Source organism: Aquarana catesbeiana, linkage group LG08 (genome assembly GCF_042186555.1).
Source record: "Aquarana catesbeiana isolate 2022-GZ linkage group LG08, ASM4218655v1, whole genome shotgun sequence".
Lineage (NCBI taxonomy): Eukaryota > Metazoa > Chordata > Amphibia > Anura > Ranidae > Aquarana > Aquarana catesbeiana.
In genome coordinates this window covers 142,005,921-142,023,175 of record NC_133331.1, presented here as the reverse complement: position 1 = coordinate 142,023,175, position 17,255 = coordinate 142,005,921, and positions in this window count along the sequence as shown.

Sequence of the window (17,255 nt, the reverse complement as noted above, 5' to 3'; positions counted from 1 at the left end):
AAAAATAAAAAAAAATCTAATTTCTTCATCAGTTTAGGCCAATATGTATTCTGCTACATATTTTTGGTAAAAAATCCCAATAAGTGTATATTGATTTGCGCAAAAGTTATAGCGTCTACAAACAACTATGGGAAAGATTTAGATTTAAGTGTGTCCCTGGGAGGTGCTTACTAAATGTGTGGGGGACAGATAGACTGGAGGAAAAGAGAGATCCGTGTTTGAGCTTAGCTGAAACACAAGATCTCTCTTTTGCTCTCACACAGATTCACGGTCAGATCATGGACCAGTGTTCTTTAGCCTTCTTGGACCTCGAGTTATGTCACGATAAGGGTACCATCTTTGCTCGAAATTTTGTTAAGCCTACAATAGGCAACTCTTTCATTCACTTTGACAGTTACCACCATCCAAGGTGGGTCAACAATATCCTACGCAGCCAATTTTGCCGCCTCAGGAGAAACTGCACCAGGGATAGCGATCCTGATAACCATGGTGCACTTCTCACCCAAAAATTTCTTGATAAAGGCTACCCCGCCCCTCTAGTGGAGGAAGCTTTTAAGCATTATCGACAGACAAACGCTATCTCCCGTACTAAGGAAACTCCTGATACAACACCACCCACACGCTTCATCACTCAGTTCCATGCAAGATTCAAAAAGATGGAGAAAATCTTGTCTACTCACTAGCCTATACTCCTTGAGGATCCTCACCTCAAGACCAGTTTAACTACACATCCTAAGGTAGCTTACCGTAAAGCCCATAACATTAATGCCCTGTACACATGGTCAGATTTTCAGACGGAAAAAGTGCGATCGGATTGTGTTGTCGGAAATTCTGATCGTGTGTGGGCTCCATCGGACTTTTTCCGTTGGAATTTCTGACGCACAAAGTTTGAGAGCAGGCTATAAAATTTTCCGACAACAGAATACGATCAGTTAAATTCCGATCGCGTGTACACAAATCCGATGCACAAAGTGCCACGTATGCCCAGAATAAATTAAGAGACGGAAGCTATTGGCTACTGCCCCGTTTATACTCCCAACGTACGTGTTTTACATCACCGCGTTCAGAACGACTTTGTGCGACCGTGTGTATGCAAGACACGTTTGAGCCAACATCCGTCAGAAAAAATCCATGGATTTTGTTGTCGGAATGTCCGATCAATGTCCGACCGTGTGTACAGGACATTAGAGTAAGATAGAGTAAGAAATTAAGCGCACAAAACCAACAACTACTCCCTTAGTACTCATCCCAATAGTTGTTATGGATGATATGTTTCTTTAAATGCAACTCTATGGATCATCTCTGTTGTACTTCTTCCTGTGTGGGGTTTCCTGTTCCTGCTGGGTCTTTCAGTAAACATGGCTTCTGTACAGTAATGGCTTGTGCTGTCTCTTTACATATATATTACTTCAAACATGGTGTCAGAAGATTTCTGGATCCATGCTCTTTCTACACACTTGATGCTGAGAGCCTGCTAGCCTTGATGTGAGTGTTCTTGGAACTGATTGTGCCTCCTGACAATTGCACTCCTGTCCTGGATGCTGAGTATTTGCAGCAAGGAAAACAGCATCATGGCAGCTAACAGCATTTCACTGCCTACGGCAATGAGGGTGAGTGGAGATGTCAGCAGTAACTGGGACAATTTCAGGGCAGAGTTTAAGGACTACTCCCTAGCCACAGGGTTAAATGAGAAGCCTGCAGCAGTGCAAGCAGCCACACTGAGAAGGGTGATGGGCAGTGAATGCCTCCATGTTTACAAGCATAAGAGTGACACCAAAAACATTCTGGATGCATTGGAAGCTTTCTTCAGACCCTCTAAAAATGTCATATATGAAAGATATATATTTGGCTGCTGTAAGCAAGAAGACTGTGAATCAATAGACAGGTTTGTCACACGGCTAAGAGAAAAAGCTGCAAGCTGTGAGTATGGCTCTCTGAGAGATGAACTTATTTGTGATAAAATAGTTTTGGGTATCACCAGTGAAAGCATACGCCGCCACCTATTGAGGAAACATGATTTAGATCTACAAACAGCAATTGAGATATGTCGCACTGCAGAACTTACTGACAAACATATGAAAGCTATGGAGCAGGATAAACTGATTGACAATATCAATGCAGTCTCTAAACAACAGCAAAGCTTCAAAAAACACCAGCATAAGTTTCAGCACAAGGGTCACCTACACAACTCACCTGGGAGGAAGCCTGCATCATGCAAGTATTGCGGCAATGTGCATGTACGAGAGAAATAAAAGTGTCCTGCATATGCGAAAATCTGTACTGCATGTGGTAAACCAAATCACTTTGCAAGAGTGTGTCTCTCCAGTAAAAAGGAAGCTGCACACAATTGAGCAAATGTCAGATCCGGAGGACGCACACCTGCTTAGCACTGTTATGGTTTACTCCTCAGAATGCATAGGTGCTGTAAACACAAAAGGCAAAAAATGGTTTGTAAACCTCAGATTAAACAATATAATCCAACCCTGCCAGCTGGACTCGGGTGCAACGTGTGATGTCATGAGTATAAAGGACAAAATGAAACTGGCACCCAGGGCACCCCTTCAGCCTAGTAGCATCAAACTAAAGTTGTATTCAGGGGAACTAATGGAATCAGTGGGGCTATTCCAAACAGAATGCAGCATACGTGATTGTATACACAAACTGAACTTTGAGATTGTTGACGCCGATCAGAAACCGCTATTATCGGGTTCAACATGCGAGCGCCTTGGACTGATGCTGTTCACCATTCCTGCTGAGCTACATAATGTTGATAATCAGCCTGCACAATCTCTGATTGTTCTCAAAACAGCAAATTCTTCACGCCTATAGTGATGTGTTTGAGGGCCTGATAGTCTTTGTTCCAGGAGAGGTTCGTTTTGAGCTTGATCCTACCATTCAGCCTGTACAATGTGCCCCACGCAATGTGCCTATCGCCATTAAGCCTCAGGTTAAAGGACATCTAACTTCAGTATCAGAGCCTACAGATTGGATCAGTAACATGGTTGTTATCAGAAAGCCTGAGAAGATCAGAATATGCATTGATCCCAAGTTTCTGAATATGGCCCTGAAACGGTCACACTACTTAATGCCAACACTCGATGATTTTTTGCACAAACTACCTAAAGCACGTGTCTTCACACTTGTTGATGCTAGAGATGCCTTTTTACAGTGCAAACTGGATGAAAAGAGTAGCTACATGACCACGTTCTGGACTCCTTGGGGCAGAAAGAGATGGCTCAAACTACCATTTGGAGTCTCTTTAGCACCTGAGGTATACCAGCGAAAGCAGCATTAACTATTATAGGTGGTCTTCACGGAATTGAGCCAATAGCTGATGACATTCTTATAGTTGGCTGCGGTAATACAGATGAGGAGGCTGAGCAGGACCATAATGAAAAGTTAATAGCGCTACTGGATCGTTGTAGGCAGGTGATGCTGAGGCTTAGTGTAAAGAAATTGCAGTTCAAGGTGGAAGAAGTCTGTTTCCATGGACATATCCTGTCTTCACAATGCTCAAAAGCTGACCCGGATAAGATTAAAGCCATTGTGGACATGCCACAGCCTATTGATGCCAAAGCGGTACAGAGATTTATTGGCTTTGTTACATACCTAGCAAAATTCCTGCCACACTTATCTGAGGTGTTTGAGCCATTAAGACGACTTCTGGACAAAGATGCAGTTTGGCACTGGCTTCCCAAGCATGACCAGGCAGTAGAGGATATAAAACGCTTGGTCACCTCTGCCCCGGTATTGAAATACTATGATGTCGCAAAGCCTGTTACGATACAAAGTGACTCCAGTAAAAATGGTCTAGGTTGTTGCCTTTTGCAGAAAGGTCAGCCAGTTGCATATGCGTCCAGAGCTCTTTCCACAGCTGAGCAAAATTATGCTCAAATTGAGAAAGAATGTTTAAGCATTGTATTTGCTTGCCAGCGTTTCCATCATTATCTTTATGGATGGGATTCAATTACAGCAGAAACTGATCACAAACCTCTGATAGCCATATTCAAAAAGCCCCTTTTGTGTGCTCCCAAGCATTTGCAGAGCATGATGCTTACATTGCAGCATTACAACCTCAATGTTGTCTACAAGCCAGAATGTGAAATGTATATCAGCGATACCCTGAGCAGAGCTACGTCAGATAATGTGGCACCTGGAGGTGCGCATGAGCATCGAACAATTTGTCTGCTTCAACAGGAAAAAAATTTCTTTGCTGATATCAATCAAGCGGACTATGTTAATGTCACAGATCAGCGACTACATCAACTCATACAGCAAACTGACAGTGATGCAACTTTACAAGCTTTGAAGTCTATTGTTTTGAGTGGGTGGCCAGATGAAAAAGAAGCAGTACCTGGAATTGTAAGGGAATACTGGTCCTTTAGAGATGAGATCGGCATACAAAACGGTATCTTGTACAAAGGTCCAAGGGTCATCGTGCCGAAGTCACTGAGAGCAGAGATGTTATTACGCATACACTCCAGCCATATTGGTGGTGAAGCATGCTACAGACAAGAGGCAGTACCTGGAATTGTAAGGGAATACTGGTCCTTTAGAGATGAGATCGGCATACAAAACGGTATCTTATACAAAGGTCCAAGGGTCATCGTGCTGAAATCACTGAGAGCAGAGATGTTATTACGCATACACTCCAGCCATATTGGTGGTGAAGCATGCTACAGACAAGCTCGTGATACTCTTTACTGGCCCAACATGCATGCTGAAATCAAAGACTTTGTCAGTAATTGTCCCACCTGCAATGAATATGCCCATTTACAACAAAAAGAAACCATGATGTCACATGAGATACCTACACGTCCGTGGCAGATTATCAGTATGAACTTATTCAACTACGCAGGACTGCTATTAGTCGATCATTATTCAGACTTCTGGCAAATAGACCTTCTTTCCGACTTATCCACTGAAACTACAATTAAGAGGTGCAAGGCTCAGTTTGCATGTCATGGCCAACCAGATACAGTGATCTCCGACAATGGCCCTCAGTTTGCAAGCCTACAATTCAGAAAATTTGCCACTGAATGCGAGTTTGAGCATGTTACTTCCTCACCACATCATCCACAGGCTAATGGCAAAGCTGAATCAGCTGTAAAGATTGTTAAAAATTTATGCAAGAAAGCAAAAAGGGATGGTAAAGACCCATGGAAGGCCATTTGACATTGGAGAAACACTCCGACTGAAGGCATGGATAGTAGTCCGGCACAAAGACTAATGTCAAGGAGATTAAAGACCTCCTTACCAGTAGCAAATAGGCTGCTTGAACCCTCTGTCATACAAGGTGTTACAGAAAAGTTAAGGATTAAGAGACAAGTATCAAAGGCACGATATGACACATCGGCCAGAGATTTGCCAGAATTGAATATTGGGGAACTAATCCGTATGAAACCATTACCCGGAGATCGAACAGGCTGTTGGAAAATAGGTACTTGTCTGCAAACGGTTGCACCATGCTCCTATCTTGTGGACGTTGAAGGAACTCTCTATCGCCGCAATCAAGTGGTATTGAGAGTGGCAGAGCAGCCTGAATCTCAGTATCCCATTGATAGATCGGACTCACCCAGTATCACAAGGACATACTCACTCATTGACAGTGAGGCACATAGAGAGGCAATGCCTCATAACAACGGCAATGACAGTTCTGGGAAAGCAAGTATATCCGACAGCTGTCAATCGCAGAGCATGCCAGTACGTGATGAGAGGAGCCCAGTAACTTCAAAAAGGTCTAAAGTAATCCTTGCACAAGGGCCAGTCTTCACCCGTAGTGGTAGATATTCAAAACCACCTATGAGACTTAACCTATAGAATGTGTTATTGCTGTGTTTCTTTTGAATTTCACAATGTTCATTTATTAACACTAAAAGGGGGAGATGTTATGGATGATATGTTTCTTTAAATGCAACTCTATGGTTCATCTCTGTTGTACTTCTTCCTGTGTGGTGTTTCCTGTTCCTGCTGGGTCTTTCAGTAAACATGGCTTCTGTACAGTAATGGCTTGTGCTGTCTCTTTACACATATCATGTCAAACAATAGTTGGCATGTATCAGTGCAAAAAAACACTCTGCCTGACCTGCCAGTTTATCCAACATGGGAAAAAAAACATTTACAACTAAAGGGAAGAGATATTCATTCAATAATTTTTATAAATGTTCTACTGAATATGTTATATATTGTCTCACGTGTCTCTGTGGGCTCCTTTATATAGGAAGTAGCATTAGGGCTCTAAGGTTACGCTTTGGTGAGCACAGACGATTTATTGAGAAGGGTCGTGACCACCAGGGCCGGTGCTACTATTCTACTCCCACACTGTCCTCCACAGAGCTTGCAACTACCACCCTGCCATGTCAAGCAGCGCCACCCCCCCATGGCGCTCTGGCTCTTCGCTCTGATGCGTTTCCCGACAGTAATCCCCCTTCTCTGCTCTGCTATCATGATGCCAGCAAGCCAGTCACAGCCAGTGTCACATGTGGCAGCAGCCCCCCCCCTCTGTCTGCTCTTCGCCTGACACTGTCTGTGACATGTCATGTCCCACCGAGGCCGCTCTCTGCTCTACAGTGTCCATTTCCTGTGTCCAGCAGCACAGCCCCCCCCCCCGTGCTCTCCTGGCCGTGTCACTGGAATGGAGTACATGGAGGATCATGGGATATAGCATGGCGTGGTGCCCGGCAGCGGCTCTCCGGGCTTGGGGACAGATGGAGCCTGGCTGGAACTGGAAGAGGCACTGCACCGACACAGAACAGAGGCAGCAGGCAGGTACACAGGCAGTACAGCAGAGTTGGTGCGAGCAAGGTACAGGCTGGCAGCAAGCAATCACAGAGTCACCATTCACGTTGTTGGAAGTTTGCTGAGCCCAAGACCGTCATCTGGTGTGGTAAGTAAAAACTGTTGCTTTCTCTCTTAATGAGATTGTATATGTGATGACAATAAAATGGAATTTTAAAATGTGTGTGTATATGTATTATATTTACTGATCAGCCAAATGCCCCCCCCCCCCCCCCCCCCAAAGGCTGCATATATATTTTTTCATCAGGAGGTGTGGATAATTTTCTTGTATGTATGTGCTTATTTGGTGCGTATGCACATATGCACATGTATATGTGCACATTTGCACATCCTCGTGATGTGTGTATGGATTATTCCATTTGCACATCTGTACAATGTTTTATTATATCTATAGCTATCCATATGTGTTTTACATGTGTTTTATATATATGTATGCGTTATACTCCTAATATAATATTCTTCTATATACATATATATATTTTTTTGAAGCTATGACAGTAATTGTTATGCGATTTTATTGCTATTTTATACATTTAAATGTTTGATACAAGGGCTTGTGTACACTTTCAATATACATGTGTGTATATATGTTATGCATATGTGTATATTTTTTATAAACTTTGCAGGTCCCTTCTCCTACACATCTATTGATATTGATATGAACATCAAACTCTCATTTAAATTTATTATTAACCATTGTTGTGTCTTTTAAATATCCTTGGATGAATTATTCATTCAGTGTCTGACCGATCCTTATTGTTTTTATCTGCCTTGTGACTACTAAGTGTGCTGGAGCATGTTCTTCTACGACCGGCTCAGACACATAAATAGCACCATATCAGCATTATCCTATTAGGCCTGTAGAAGGAGCTGATGCTCTGACTCATGTACCCAGCCGTTCTTCCCTTGGTGTTCCTCTGCTTCCGGTGACGTCATCTCTATGCGTTCCACAGCGGCCCAGGCAGACTTACTGGTGGCCACAGGATGGATTGCGGCTTCTCTACACATCTTCCATACCCGTGGACACCCGTCTCGGATTTCGGACTACACCTACAACACCATCCTATACAGATGAGCCTGTGATGTGCATTACTTACCTTGCTAATAAATTGCATCTAACGTACTACACTCAGGTGGCGCTTCCTGTGTTTCCCCTTTCTAGATCAGCGGTCTGCCTTGTATACATAGGCAGACAGCTGCTCCGTCTCTCCTCTGAACGATCGACGGGTCATTGCGGTCACATAGACCCGCCGATTGGCTCCCACTGTGTCCAATCACAGTGGGAGGGTGCTCCGGCGTTGCGTGCACACCCCCTACATCGCATGCACAAAATCACGTCCAAGTACATGTTTTTGCGCAGTCGGGCCACCCTACCTCAGTATATATATGCGGTGGGCAGTCCGGAAGCGGATGATTCCCACATCCACACATTTAAGGTGGATGGGGGCCTCCTTTCCGCTGTGGTATTGTTTTCTGAAAGGGGGGAGACTTCCCCGCTATCAGAATACAGTAATTCATGTTGCCAGCTATAGCTAGTGGAACTGATCATTCAGGAAAAAGCCAACAGGCTTGACTTGTGTACAGCCAGACTGCCCATACTTGGATCGAAATTCAGCCAGCTGCTGCTGAACCCTCTGAATTTTGATCCATGTATGGCCAGCTTAACTCTTTACTTAGTTCCTCACTAGAGGTGCCACTTCCTGTGCAGTGGAGAGATAAGTAATAGGAGAAGGTGTAGTTGGGGAGTAGTGTGTGGAGCGGAGAGTAATAGGATAAGGTGTAGTTGGGGAGTAGTGTGTGTAGCGGAGAGTAATAGGAGAAGGTGTAGTTGGGCAGTAGTGTGTGGAGCGGAGAGTAATAGGAGAAGGTGTAGTTGGGGAGTAGTGTGTGGAGCAGGGAAGAAGAAAATAGTCAAGTAATACTGCTGTGTGAACCCCATGTGGGAATCTCAGGTCCTGTTCCTGCTACTCATACAGTGCTGTGAAAAAGTATTTGCCCCTTCCTGATTTTTTATTTATTTTCATATTTCTCACACTTAAATGATTCAGATAATCAGACTAATTTTAATATTACACAAAGATAACCCGAGTAAATCCAAGATGCAGTTTTTAAATTATTATTTCATTGTAAACTAATTGCCACCCCATGCTGAACCATTAATGAACTGTGAATAACCGCAATTTTTTGGAAAGCTGAGTTAAATGTTCTTGCCACACCCAGGTCTGATTACTGACAGACCTGTTGAATCAAGAAATCACATAAATAGAAGCTGTCTGACAGTGAAGCACGCTAACAGATAACAAAAAGCCACACATCATGCCACAATCTAAAAGAATTCAAGAACAGATTAGAAACAAAGTAATGTTCATGTATCAGTCTAGGAAGGGTTTCAAAGCCATTTCTAAGGCTTTGGAACTCCAGTGAACAACATTGAGAGCCATTATCCACAAATGGAGATAACTTGGAACAGTGGTGAACCTTCCCAGGAGTGGCCGGCCTACAAAAATTACTCCAAGAGCATGACGACGACTCATCCAGGATGTCATAAAAGAACCCAGGACAACATCTAAAGAACTGCAGGCCTCACTTGCCTCAGGTAAGATCAGTGTTCATGATTCAACAATAATAAAGGGGCTGGGCAAAAATGGCATCCATAAGAGTTCCAAGGCCAAAGCCACTGCTGACCAAAAAGAACACAAAGGCTCATCTCACATTTACCAAAAAACATCTTGATTATCCCCAAAACTTTTAGGCAAATATTCTGTGGACTGATGAGGCAAAAAACTAACTTTTTAGAAGGCGTGCATCCCGTTACATCTGGCATTAAACTAATACAGCATTTCATAACAAGAACATCATACCAACAGTAAGACATGGTGGTGGTAGCATGATGGCCTGGGGCTGCTTTGCAGCTTCAGGACTTGGACAACTTACCATAATTGATGTATAAATTAGTTCAATCCTACTCAGGTATAGGAGACATTGCCCACATCCCTAATTTAAGATGTGGAAAACAAAAGAAGACCCTCTAGTGGGACTTTAAAGGGCAATGACTCCAGAAAAAGGCATATGCAAAAAATATAGATAAAAAATTATAAATTTAATAATACAAAATCTAAAAATATAGACACAACTTTTGCTGTATTGACAATTTAGAAATTACAATTGATATAACATGTTGTTCATAATGAGATAAAAAAAAATACTAATTTACATAACTCTTGTACAAATGGACAGAGTGATACTCAACGCGTTTCAAGGTCATGCGTTATTCCTCTTCATCGGGAGCAAGTGGTATGAATATTTATGATATCTACAATTCATAAAGAAAAACAATAAGTAAATATTATATGCATACATATAATTAGACAAAAATTTGTCTACAGACAAGCAGTATATACATTAAATACATTGTCTACTAACCATATAGAAGCAGGTGTCTTGGTATGTCACATCAATTTTTTTTATATAAAAAGGAAGATAAAACAAGAAGATATGGCTGTGCTAGCCTCCCGGCGCCCAGAGAGAATGGAGACAGGCACGGCCAACCCAGCGATGGCCAAAAGGGGGGGAAAAAGAGGGGAGAACCCCAACCAAACACCAGGCAATCCGCACCAGAATGAAGATGACATAAATCTAGGAATAAGTATACCAATAAATTAGTGGATGGTAATATATGCACATATAAGTGACAAGTGTATACAAAATGTATAAAAAGCCCCAAAGCCACTCAAAAAGAGGGAAAAGGAGGGGAAGGCAGGAAAGAAAAAGGGGGGGGGGAGGGGGAAGAGAAGGGGAGTTTTTTCTCTAGTTTGGTACCTAAACCCACCTCACTCGGTAGATATACAGCATAAAAACTGGAAAGATTCCAAAATGGGGGATCCAGAAGCCGAAAGATAAGGACTTGTTATTAGTCTGTCTAATCTACAAATAAAGACAGTAAAATATTGATATGTAAAAAACAATGTACATATATATGCACATTAATAATCTATCATATCAAAGTTTGAAGCAGAGAAGATAAAACAAATAGAAAGATGTATATATCTGCTTACTTCGGAGTTGGTGTTACAGGGGAACGATCTCCACTGAGATGGGTGCCTGGAGGATCACCTTTAAAGGTGTATCTCTATATCTTTAGTCAGTAAGTTATATACATAGACCGTATACGCAATGGACATACATTTTTGATAATGATTTATCGTCTTCCACCTCCTACTATAGGTATAACTTACTGACTAAAGATATAGAGATACACCTTTAAAGGTGATCCTCCAGGCAACCCTCTCAGTGGAGATCGTTCCCCTGTTACATCAACTCTGAAGTAAGCAGATATATACATCTTTCTATTTGTTTTAGCTCACTTCTATCTTCAAACTTTGATATAACTTTGATATAGCTAGGCTCTAGCTAAAGCTGGTTTAGAGTTATCCTCAAGGGGGAGGTTGTCCAAAATGCCCAGTATACATGGCTTTGGGTCTGTCAGGATATTAACCCATGTCCAGTAGAGGTGTAGCTTGGGGCAGCCACATCATGTGGTTTAGGTCCCCGTGGTCTCTAGCACAACGAGGACCGTCAGAGTCCGTTCTCACTCCCATTCTAAATAACCTTGCGGGCGTGAAATGTACCCGCAAGACCATGTGCAACTGGGACAAGCGTTTCGCTACATTGAGGGAGGACATTTGGACAGCCTGTAGTACCTCTTCTCACTGTTCTTCCTCAAACATGCCTACATAATTTTCTCACTTGCCACCCCCAAAGGGAATCCAGCCAGGAATACCGACAATAGCATCGAATAACAGCTAGAAATAAAAAGGTTTTCTTTAAAGCAAATCTCCAGCCTCCAGTTTTATCACCTACCAGCCCTCCTACCGACATGCAATTAATTAAAAAAATATATATTCCTTACATTTTTTGCCTTCTGGCCAGTCCAGTGACATCATTGATCTTTCCTCTTCTTGTCTGGCATCAATGATGGGCAGTTTTTTTAGTGCAGCACTAAGGGTAATGACGTATGCGTATTTTCAGCATGCTAAATGTATCCATTACCTTTTTGTGGAAACTATAGTTGGGCTTTAGGAAACCAACAGAGCAAAAAAAAAAGAAAATCTGTTGCATGGCCTAAAGTACAAGGAATATTTAATAAAACATAATACACCAGATAAAATACAACAAAACTACACACCAATTACTTTTTCTAGTAAAGTTAGCATAGTTTGGCAAAAATTAGTACTATATTATTTATTCAGTTAATTGACCAACAAATGTATGTTTTTGCCCATATCAATATAATAACAGAAATGCACGAGAGCCACATTCATGTGTACTTTGAATGATAATAATTTCATTCCCTCCCAGGCATGCACTGGCCATCGGGACTACTGTGAGTTTCCTGGTGGGCCAATGGCTCAGTGGGCCGGTTTGAGTGAAAGCCAGGGGAGTTGCTAGAGGGTGGCTTTTGGGGCTATAGCTCCAAATCTGGGGCCCAAAACCCCGAGTCCCAAGGGTCCCCAACCAAAGGGCCGCGGCCCACTACCAGGCCGTGGCCTCTCTGCAGCTGTGCGGTGGGCAGCACGGGAGAGCCAGAGAGCGGCCAGCCAGCATGGGAGAGCTGGGTGGGGGGCTAGAGAGCAGAGAGATGACATCATCTCTCACCGCCCACCCTGCATCACCGCTTTTCTGCCCTCAGTGTGCAGCCGTGGGCAGCAGAGAGATTACATCTTGCCCTCTCTCTGGTGACCCTAAAGTGAGGAGCGGCTCTCTGGGGACTCTGAGATAAGGAGGGGTTCTCTGGGGACCCTTATGTAATTGGGGGGCTCTCTGGGGACCCTGATGTAAGTGGGGGGCTCTCTGGGGACCCTGATGTAAGCAGGAGGCACTCTGGGGACCCTGATGTAAGGGGGGCTCTCTGGGGACCCTAATGCAAGGCTGAGGCTCTCTGGGGACACTAAGGTAAGGGGGCTCTCTGGGGCTCTGATGTAAGGAGGGGCTCTCTGGGGACCCTGACGTAAGCGGGAGGCTTTCTGGGGACCCTGATGTAAGGGGGGGGCTCTCTGGGGACCCTGATGTTAGTGGGGGGCTCTCTGAAGACCTTGATGCAAGGCACGGGCTCTCTGGGTACCCTGATGTAAGGGGGGCTCTCTGGGGACCCTTATGTAAGAAGAGGCTCTCTGGGGACTCTGATGTAACGGGGAGGCTCTCTGGGGACCCTGATGTAAGGGGGAGGCTCTCTGGGGACCCTTATGTAAGGGGAAGGCTCTCTGGGGACTCTGATGTAAGGGGGGCCTCTATGGGGACTCTGATGTAAGGGGGAGGCTCTCTGGGGACTCTGATGTAAGGAGGAGGCTCTCTGGGGACTCTGATGTAAGGGGGGGCTCTCTGGGGTCCCTGATGCAAGACTGAGGCTCTCTGGAGACCCTAATGTAAGTGGGCTCTCTGGAGACCCTGATGCAAGACTGAGGCTCTCTGAGGACTCTGATGGAAGGGGGGCTCTCTGGGGACTCTGATGGAAGGGGGGCTCTCTGGGGACTCTGATGGAAGGGGGGCTCTCTGGGGACTCTGATGGAAGTAGGGGGCTCTCTGATGTAAGGGGGGGCTCTCTGGGGTCTCTGATGTAAGGGGGCTCTCTGGGGCTCTGATGTAAGGAGGGGCTCTCTGGGGACCCTGACGTAAGCGGGAGGCTTTCTGGGGACCCTGATGTAAGGGGGGGGGCTCTCTGGGGACCCTGATGTTAGTGGGGGGCTCTCTGGAGACCTTGATGCAAGGCACGGGCTCTCTGGGTACCCTGATGTAAGGGGGGCTCTCTGGGGACCCTGATGTAAGAAGAGGCTCTCTGGGGACTCTGATGTAACGGGGAGGCTCTCTGGGGACCCTGATGTAAGGGGGAGGCTCTCTGGGGACCCTTATGTAAGGGGAAGGCTCTCTGGGGACTCTGATGTAAGGGGGGCCTCTATGGGGACTCTGATGTAAGGGGGAGGCTCTCTGGGGACTCTGATGTAAGGAGGAGGCTCTCTGGGGACTCTGATGTAAGGGGGGGCTCTCTGGGGTCCCTGATGCAAGACTGAGGCTCTCTGGAGACCCTAATGTAAGGGGGCTCTCTGGAGACCCTGATGCAAGACTGAGGCTCTCTGAGGACTCTGATGGAAGGGGGGCTCTCTGGGGACTCTGATGGAAGGGGGGCTCTCTGGGGACTCTGATGTAAGGGGGGCTCTCTGGGGACCCTGATGTCAGTGGGGGGCTCTCTGGGGACCTTGATGCAAGGCAGGTGCTCTTTGGGGACTCTGATGTAAGGGGGGGCTCTCTGGGGACTCTGATGTAAGGGGGGGCTCTCTGGTGACCCTGATGTAAGGGGGAGGCTCTCTGGTGACCCTAATGTAAGGGGGAGGCTCTCTGGGGACCCTGATGTAAGGGGGAGGCTCTCTGGGGACCTTGATGTAAGGGAGGATCTCTCTGGGGACCCTGATGCAAGACTGAGACTCTGGGGACTGGGGAGGCTTTTTTGCGCAATTGCGTAAAGTTTATATACTGTTTTTTTTTGCGTGTTTGCAAAATTAAAGTGGGCAAGTCTGGATGAAGTCCAGGGCCATTTTTTTGTCCCAGTCCAGCCTTGTTCCCTCCTAAACAATATATTTGATGTGCTCTGTATGTGTGCTTGTACCCCATTTGTTGATGTGGTGATACAAAAGGATCGTTTTTTATTTTTTTTAAATAACAAACATGTCATACTTACCTCCACTGTGCAGCTCGTTTTGCACAGAGTGTCCCCGAACATCCATTTCTGGGGTCCCTCTGCGGCTCTTGCGGCTCCTCCCCACATTAGATAACCCCCTTGGAGAAGCACACTCCTGAGGGGGTTACCTTGAGGGCGCGCTCACGAGTCCAGCATTCGGCGTCCATAGAGGGCAAATGCAGGACTTGGCCCCGCCCCTGGCGCCTGCGTCATTGGATTTGATTGACAGTAGGGGGAGCCAATGGCTGCGCTGCTATCAGTCTATTTAATGAAGAGCCGGGAACCGTGGAGAGAGGGACGGGGGGATGAGCAGACGGAAATTTTGGGCTCCGGTAAGTAAAACGGAGGTGCTGGGGGGCCGGTTGCTGCAAGGTGTTTTTTTCCCTTAATGCATAGGATGCATTAAGGTGAAAAAACACGAGCTTTTACAACCCCTTTAATTAGGAGCAGCATCTACTCCACTTTTTATATTTAGAAGAGTGGTGAAAGCATTGTGCTGCCTTGCACCACTCTTTTTTAATTCCCCCCATATTGCCCCTTCTCATTTCCATATTACTATTGTTACAGTAAACCCTGCCAATTTGTTTGGTATTGAGGCTATCCCACAAGACTAGTTGGAAAAAGAAAGATATAGGAGACTGTGTAAAAATGAAACCTTTTGAATTTTTATTATATATATTCGCTTTCCCATAATGGGTTAAATAAGGGGTGCTGAACCTGTGGCCTGCAGGCCACAAGTGGCTGTTGGAGCCTTTAATGTGGCCCTCGACCTCAAACTATGGAAGCGCATGCCGAGGGTCAGCAACCGTTGATGGCAAACGGGGCTTGCCATCCCAGAGCATCAAAGTACATCAGGCTTCTTTTATATCTTGTGGTGCACCACAAGATATAAAAGAAGTCTATGGCAAAGTGCAGCTAACCTGCAGGAAAGCCACAGGTGCACTGTGCATAACCTGCGGTGCAGGTAAACTGCAGAACATCAGTGTGAAAGCAGCCTTATAGGGGGCTCAGGAGAGTAAGGGCTAGTTTACATTTGCAGTTGGGGGGGCGTGTTTTTGCCCCCCCCCCTTCAACCAATGGTGTAGTGTTATTGGTCACAATAGCGATCCCGCCCCATTCCCCAGGGCCTGTGTGACCTTCCTGTCATATTCTGTTTTAAGTGTAAACAGAAAAGTCACTGCTACTACCCATACACCCCATAGATAGCAGAGCTCCCAGGTGCTCGATCCACAGTCACTGGCTGAGTAGAGTAATGTGGAAAAAATGATGTTGCTCTTAAAATTTCTTCATTATATTGAATGGCCACAGTGAACAAATGCAGTTGATGAGTTTTAGCCTATAAGGCCTTAGTCATATTCTGTTTTACACTTGGACAGGAGGGGTGGCACATATAGGTACTGATCCTCTCCATTTTTCTCCTGCAACCGCTGAAAGCCGGCTTCTCCTCCTCTCCCTCCCGCTGGAGTTCAGTGGCTGCAGAAGGGAAATGTTCATTATGCTGTTCAAAATTTTAAAAAATGTAAATTCTGAACCATTTAATTTCATTGTGGCCTGCGAATGGTTACCAAATCAGTTGGGTGAGCCTTGCTCTGCAAAAGGTTGAGCATCCCTAAGTTAAATGAATACGCAGAAAGCCATATGGTATTGTAATGACAAGAGTTAAATTTTATCTTGCTCTGGTTTTTTTCATTCGCATATTTTTAAATGAGTATGTGTGTGACACCTAGTGGTCAAAATATTGCACTACTACTCTGGTAATTTACCTTTTTAGTATACATTTTTATAAATGTACTATTACATTTTTTTAAATGTTTGTTTAAATGAGTGGAAATCGTTAATAAAAGATGTTTATATTTCTCATTTAAAATATAAGTAAGATGCTGCTGTCTTATACAACCTGCAGAGCTATGAAGAGAATACAAATTGTCCCCACACGTCTCATTATCACTTGAAAAACCAGTTTGCATTTTACAAAGGAAACTCGTTTTGCAAGACAAATCTGGTGACACGTGGAAAAGCCAGAGATCTTGCAAGACCATAGTCTTTGTAAGTATTACGTGGCTTTAAGTGTAAGAGAAGAACACATATATATATATATATATATATATTGCTTTCTAGGAAAAAAAAAAGCTTTTTTTATAATATTTCAGTATTAAAAATGCAGGTTCCACAGCTGAGAATCATTATTAGCAGCAATTGTGAAAGAGTAAATCACTCTCCTTTGTGTAAAATAAACCAAAAATGTGTCTACAATGCTCTCAATACACTGAAAAAAATGTTGGTGTTATACTGATCACAAACTATCCTGTCCATTATGTGCAGTGTGTAAGAGTAATGTTACCAATCTTTTAAATACCCCTGCGGGGGAACAATCTGGTCAGCAGGACTCAAATCAAGGGCAAATCAAAATATAATATCTCTTTGCATGGTAAATTGTGCCACTGGTAATATAATAGTATATACGTTTATAGTTATACCACCCATCAAGATTATATCACATGCACATAGCCAGATAGGTAGGTCTGTGCTACTGTATGTGTAGTGGTCACCTTCCTGTATATTGGTAGGTGAACCTGTTTATTGCAATATGGTTTATATGCAGCTCCTGTTATTCTTGTTAACCCTGTCCCTTCTAGTATGGGATTCTATAGCTTAGGGCTTTCCTGACAGCTCCATGTCAGCACAGCTGGGGGTATAGGCTCCGCACCCCCATGCCCCCAGGACTTAA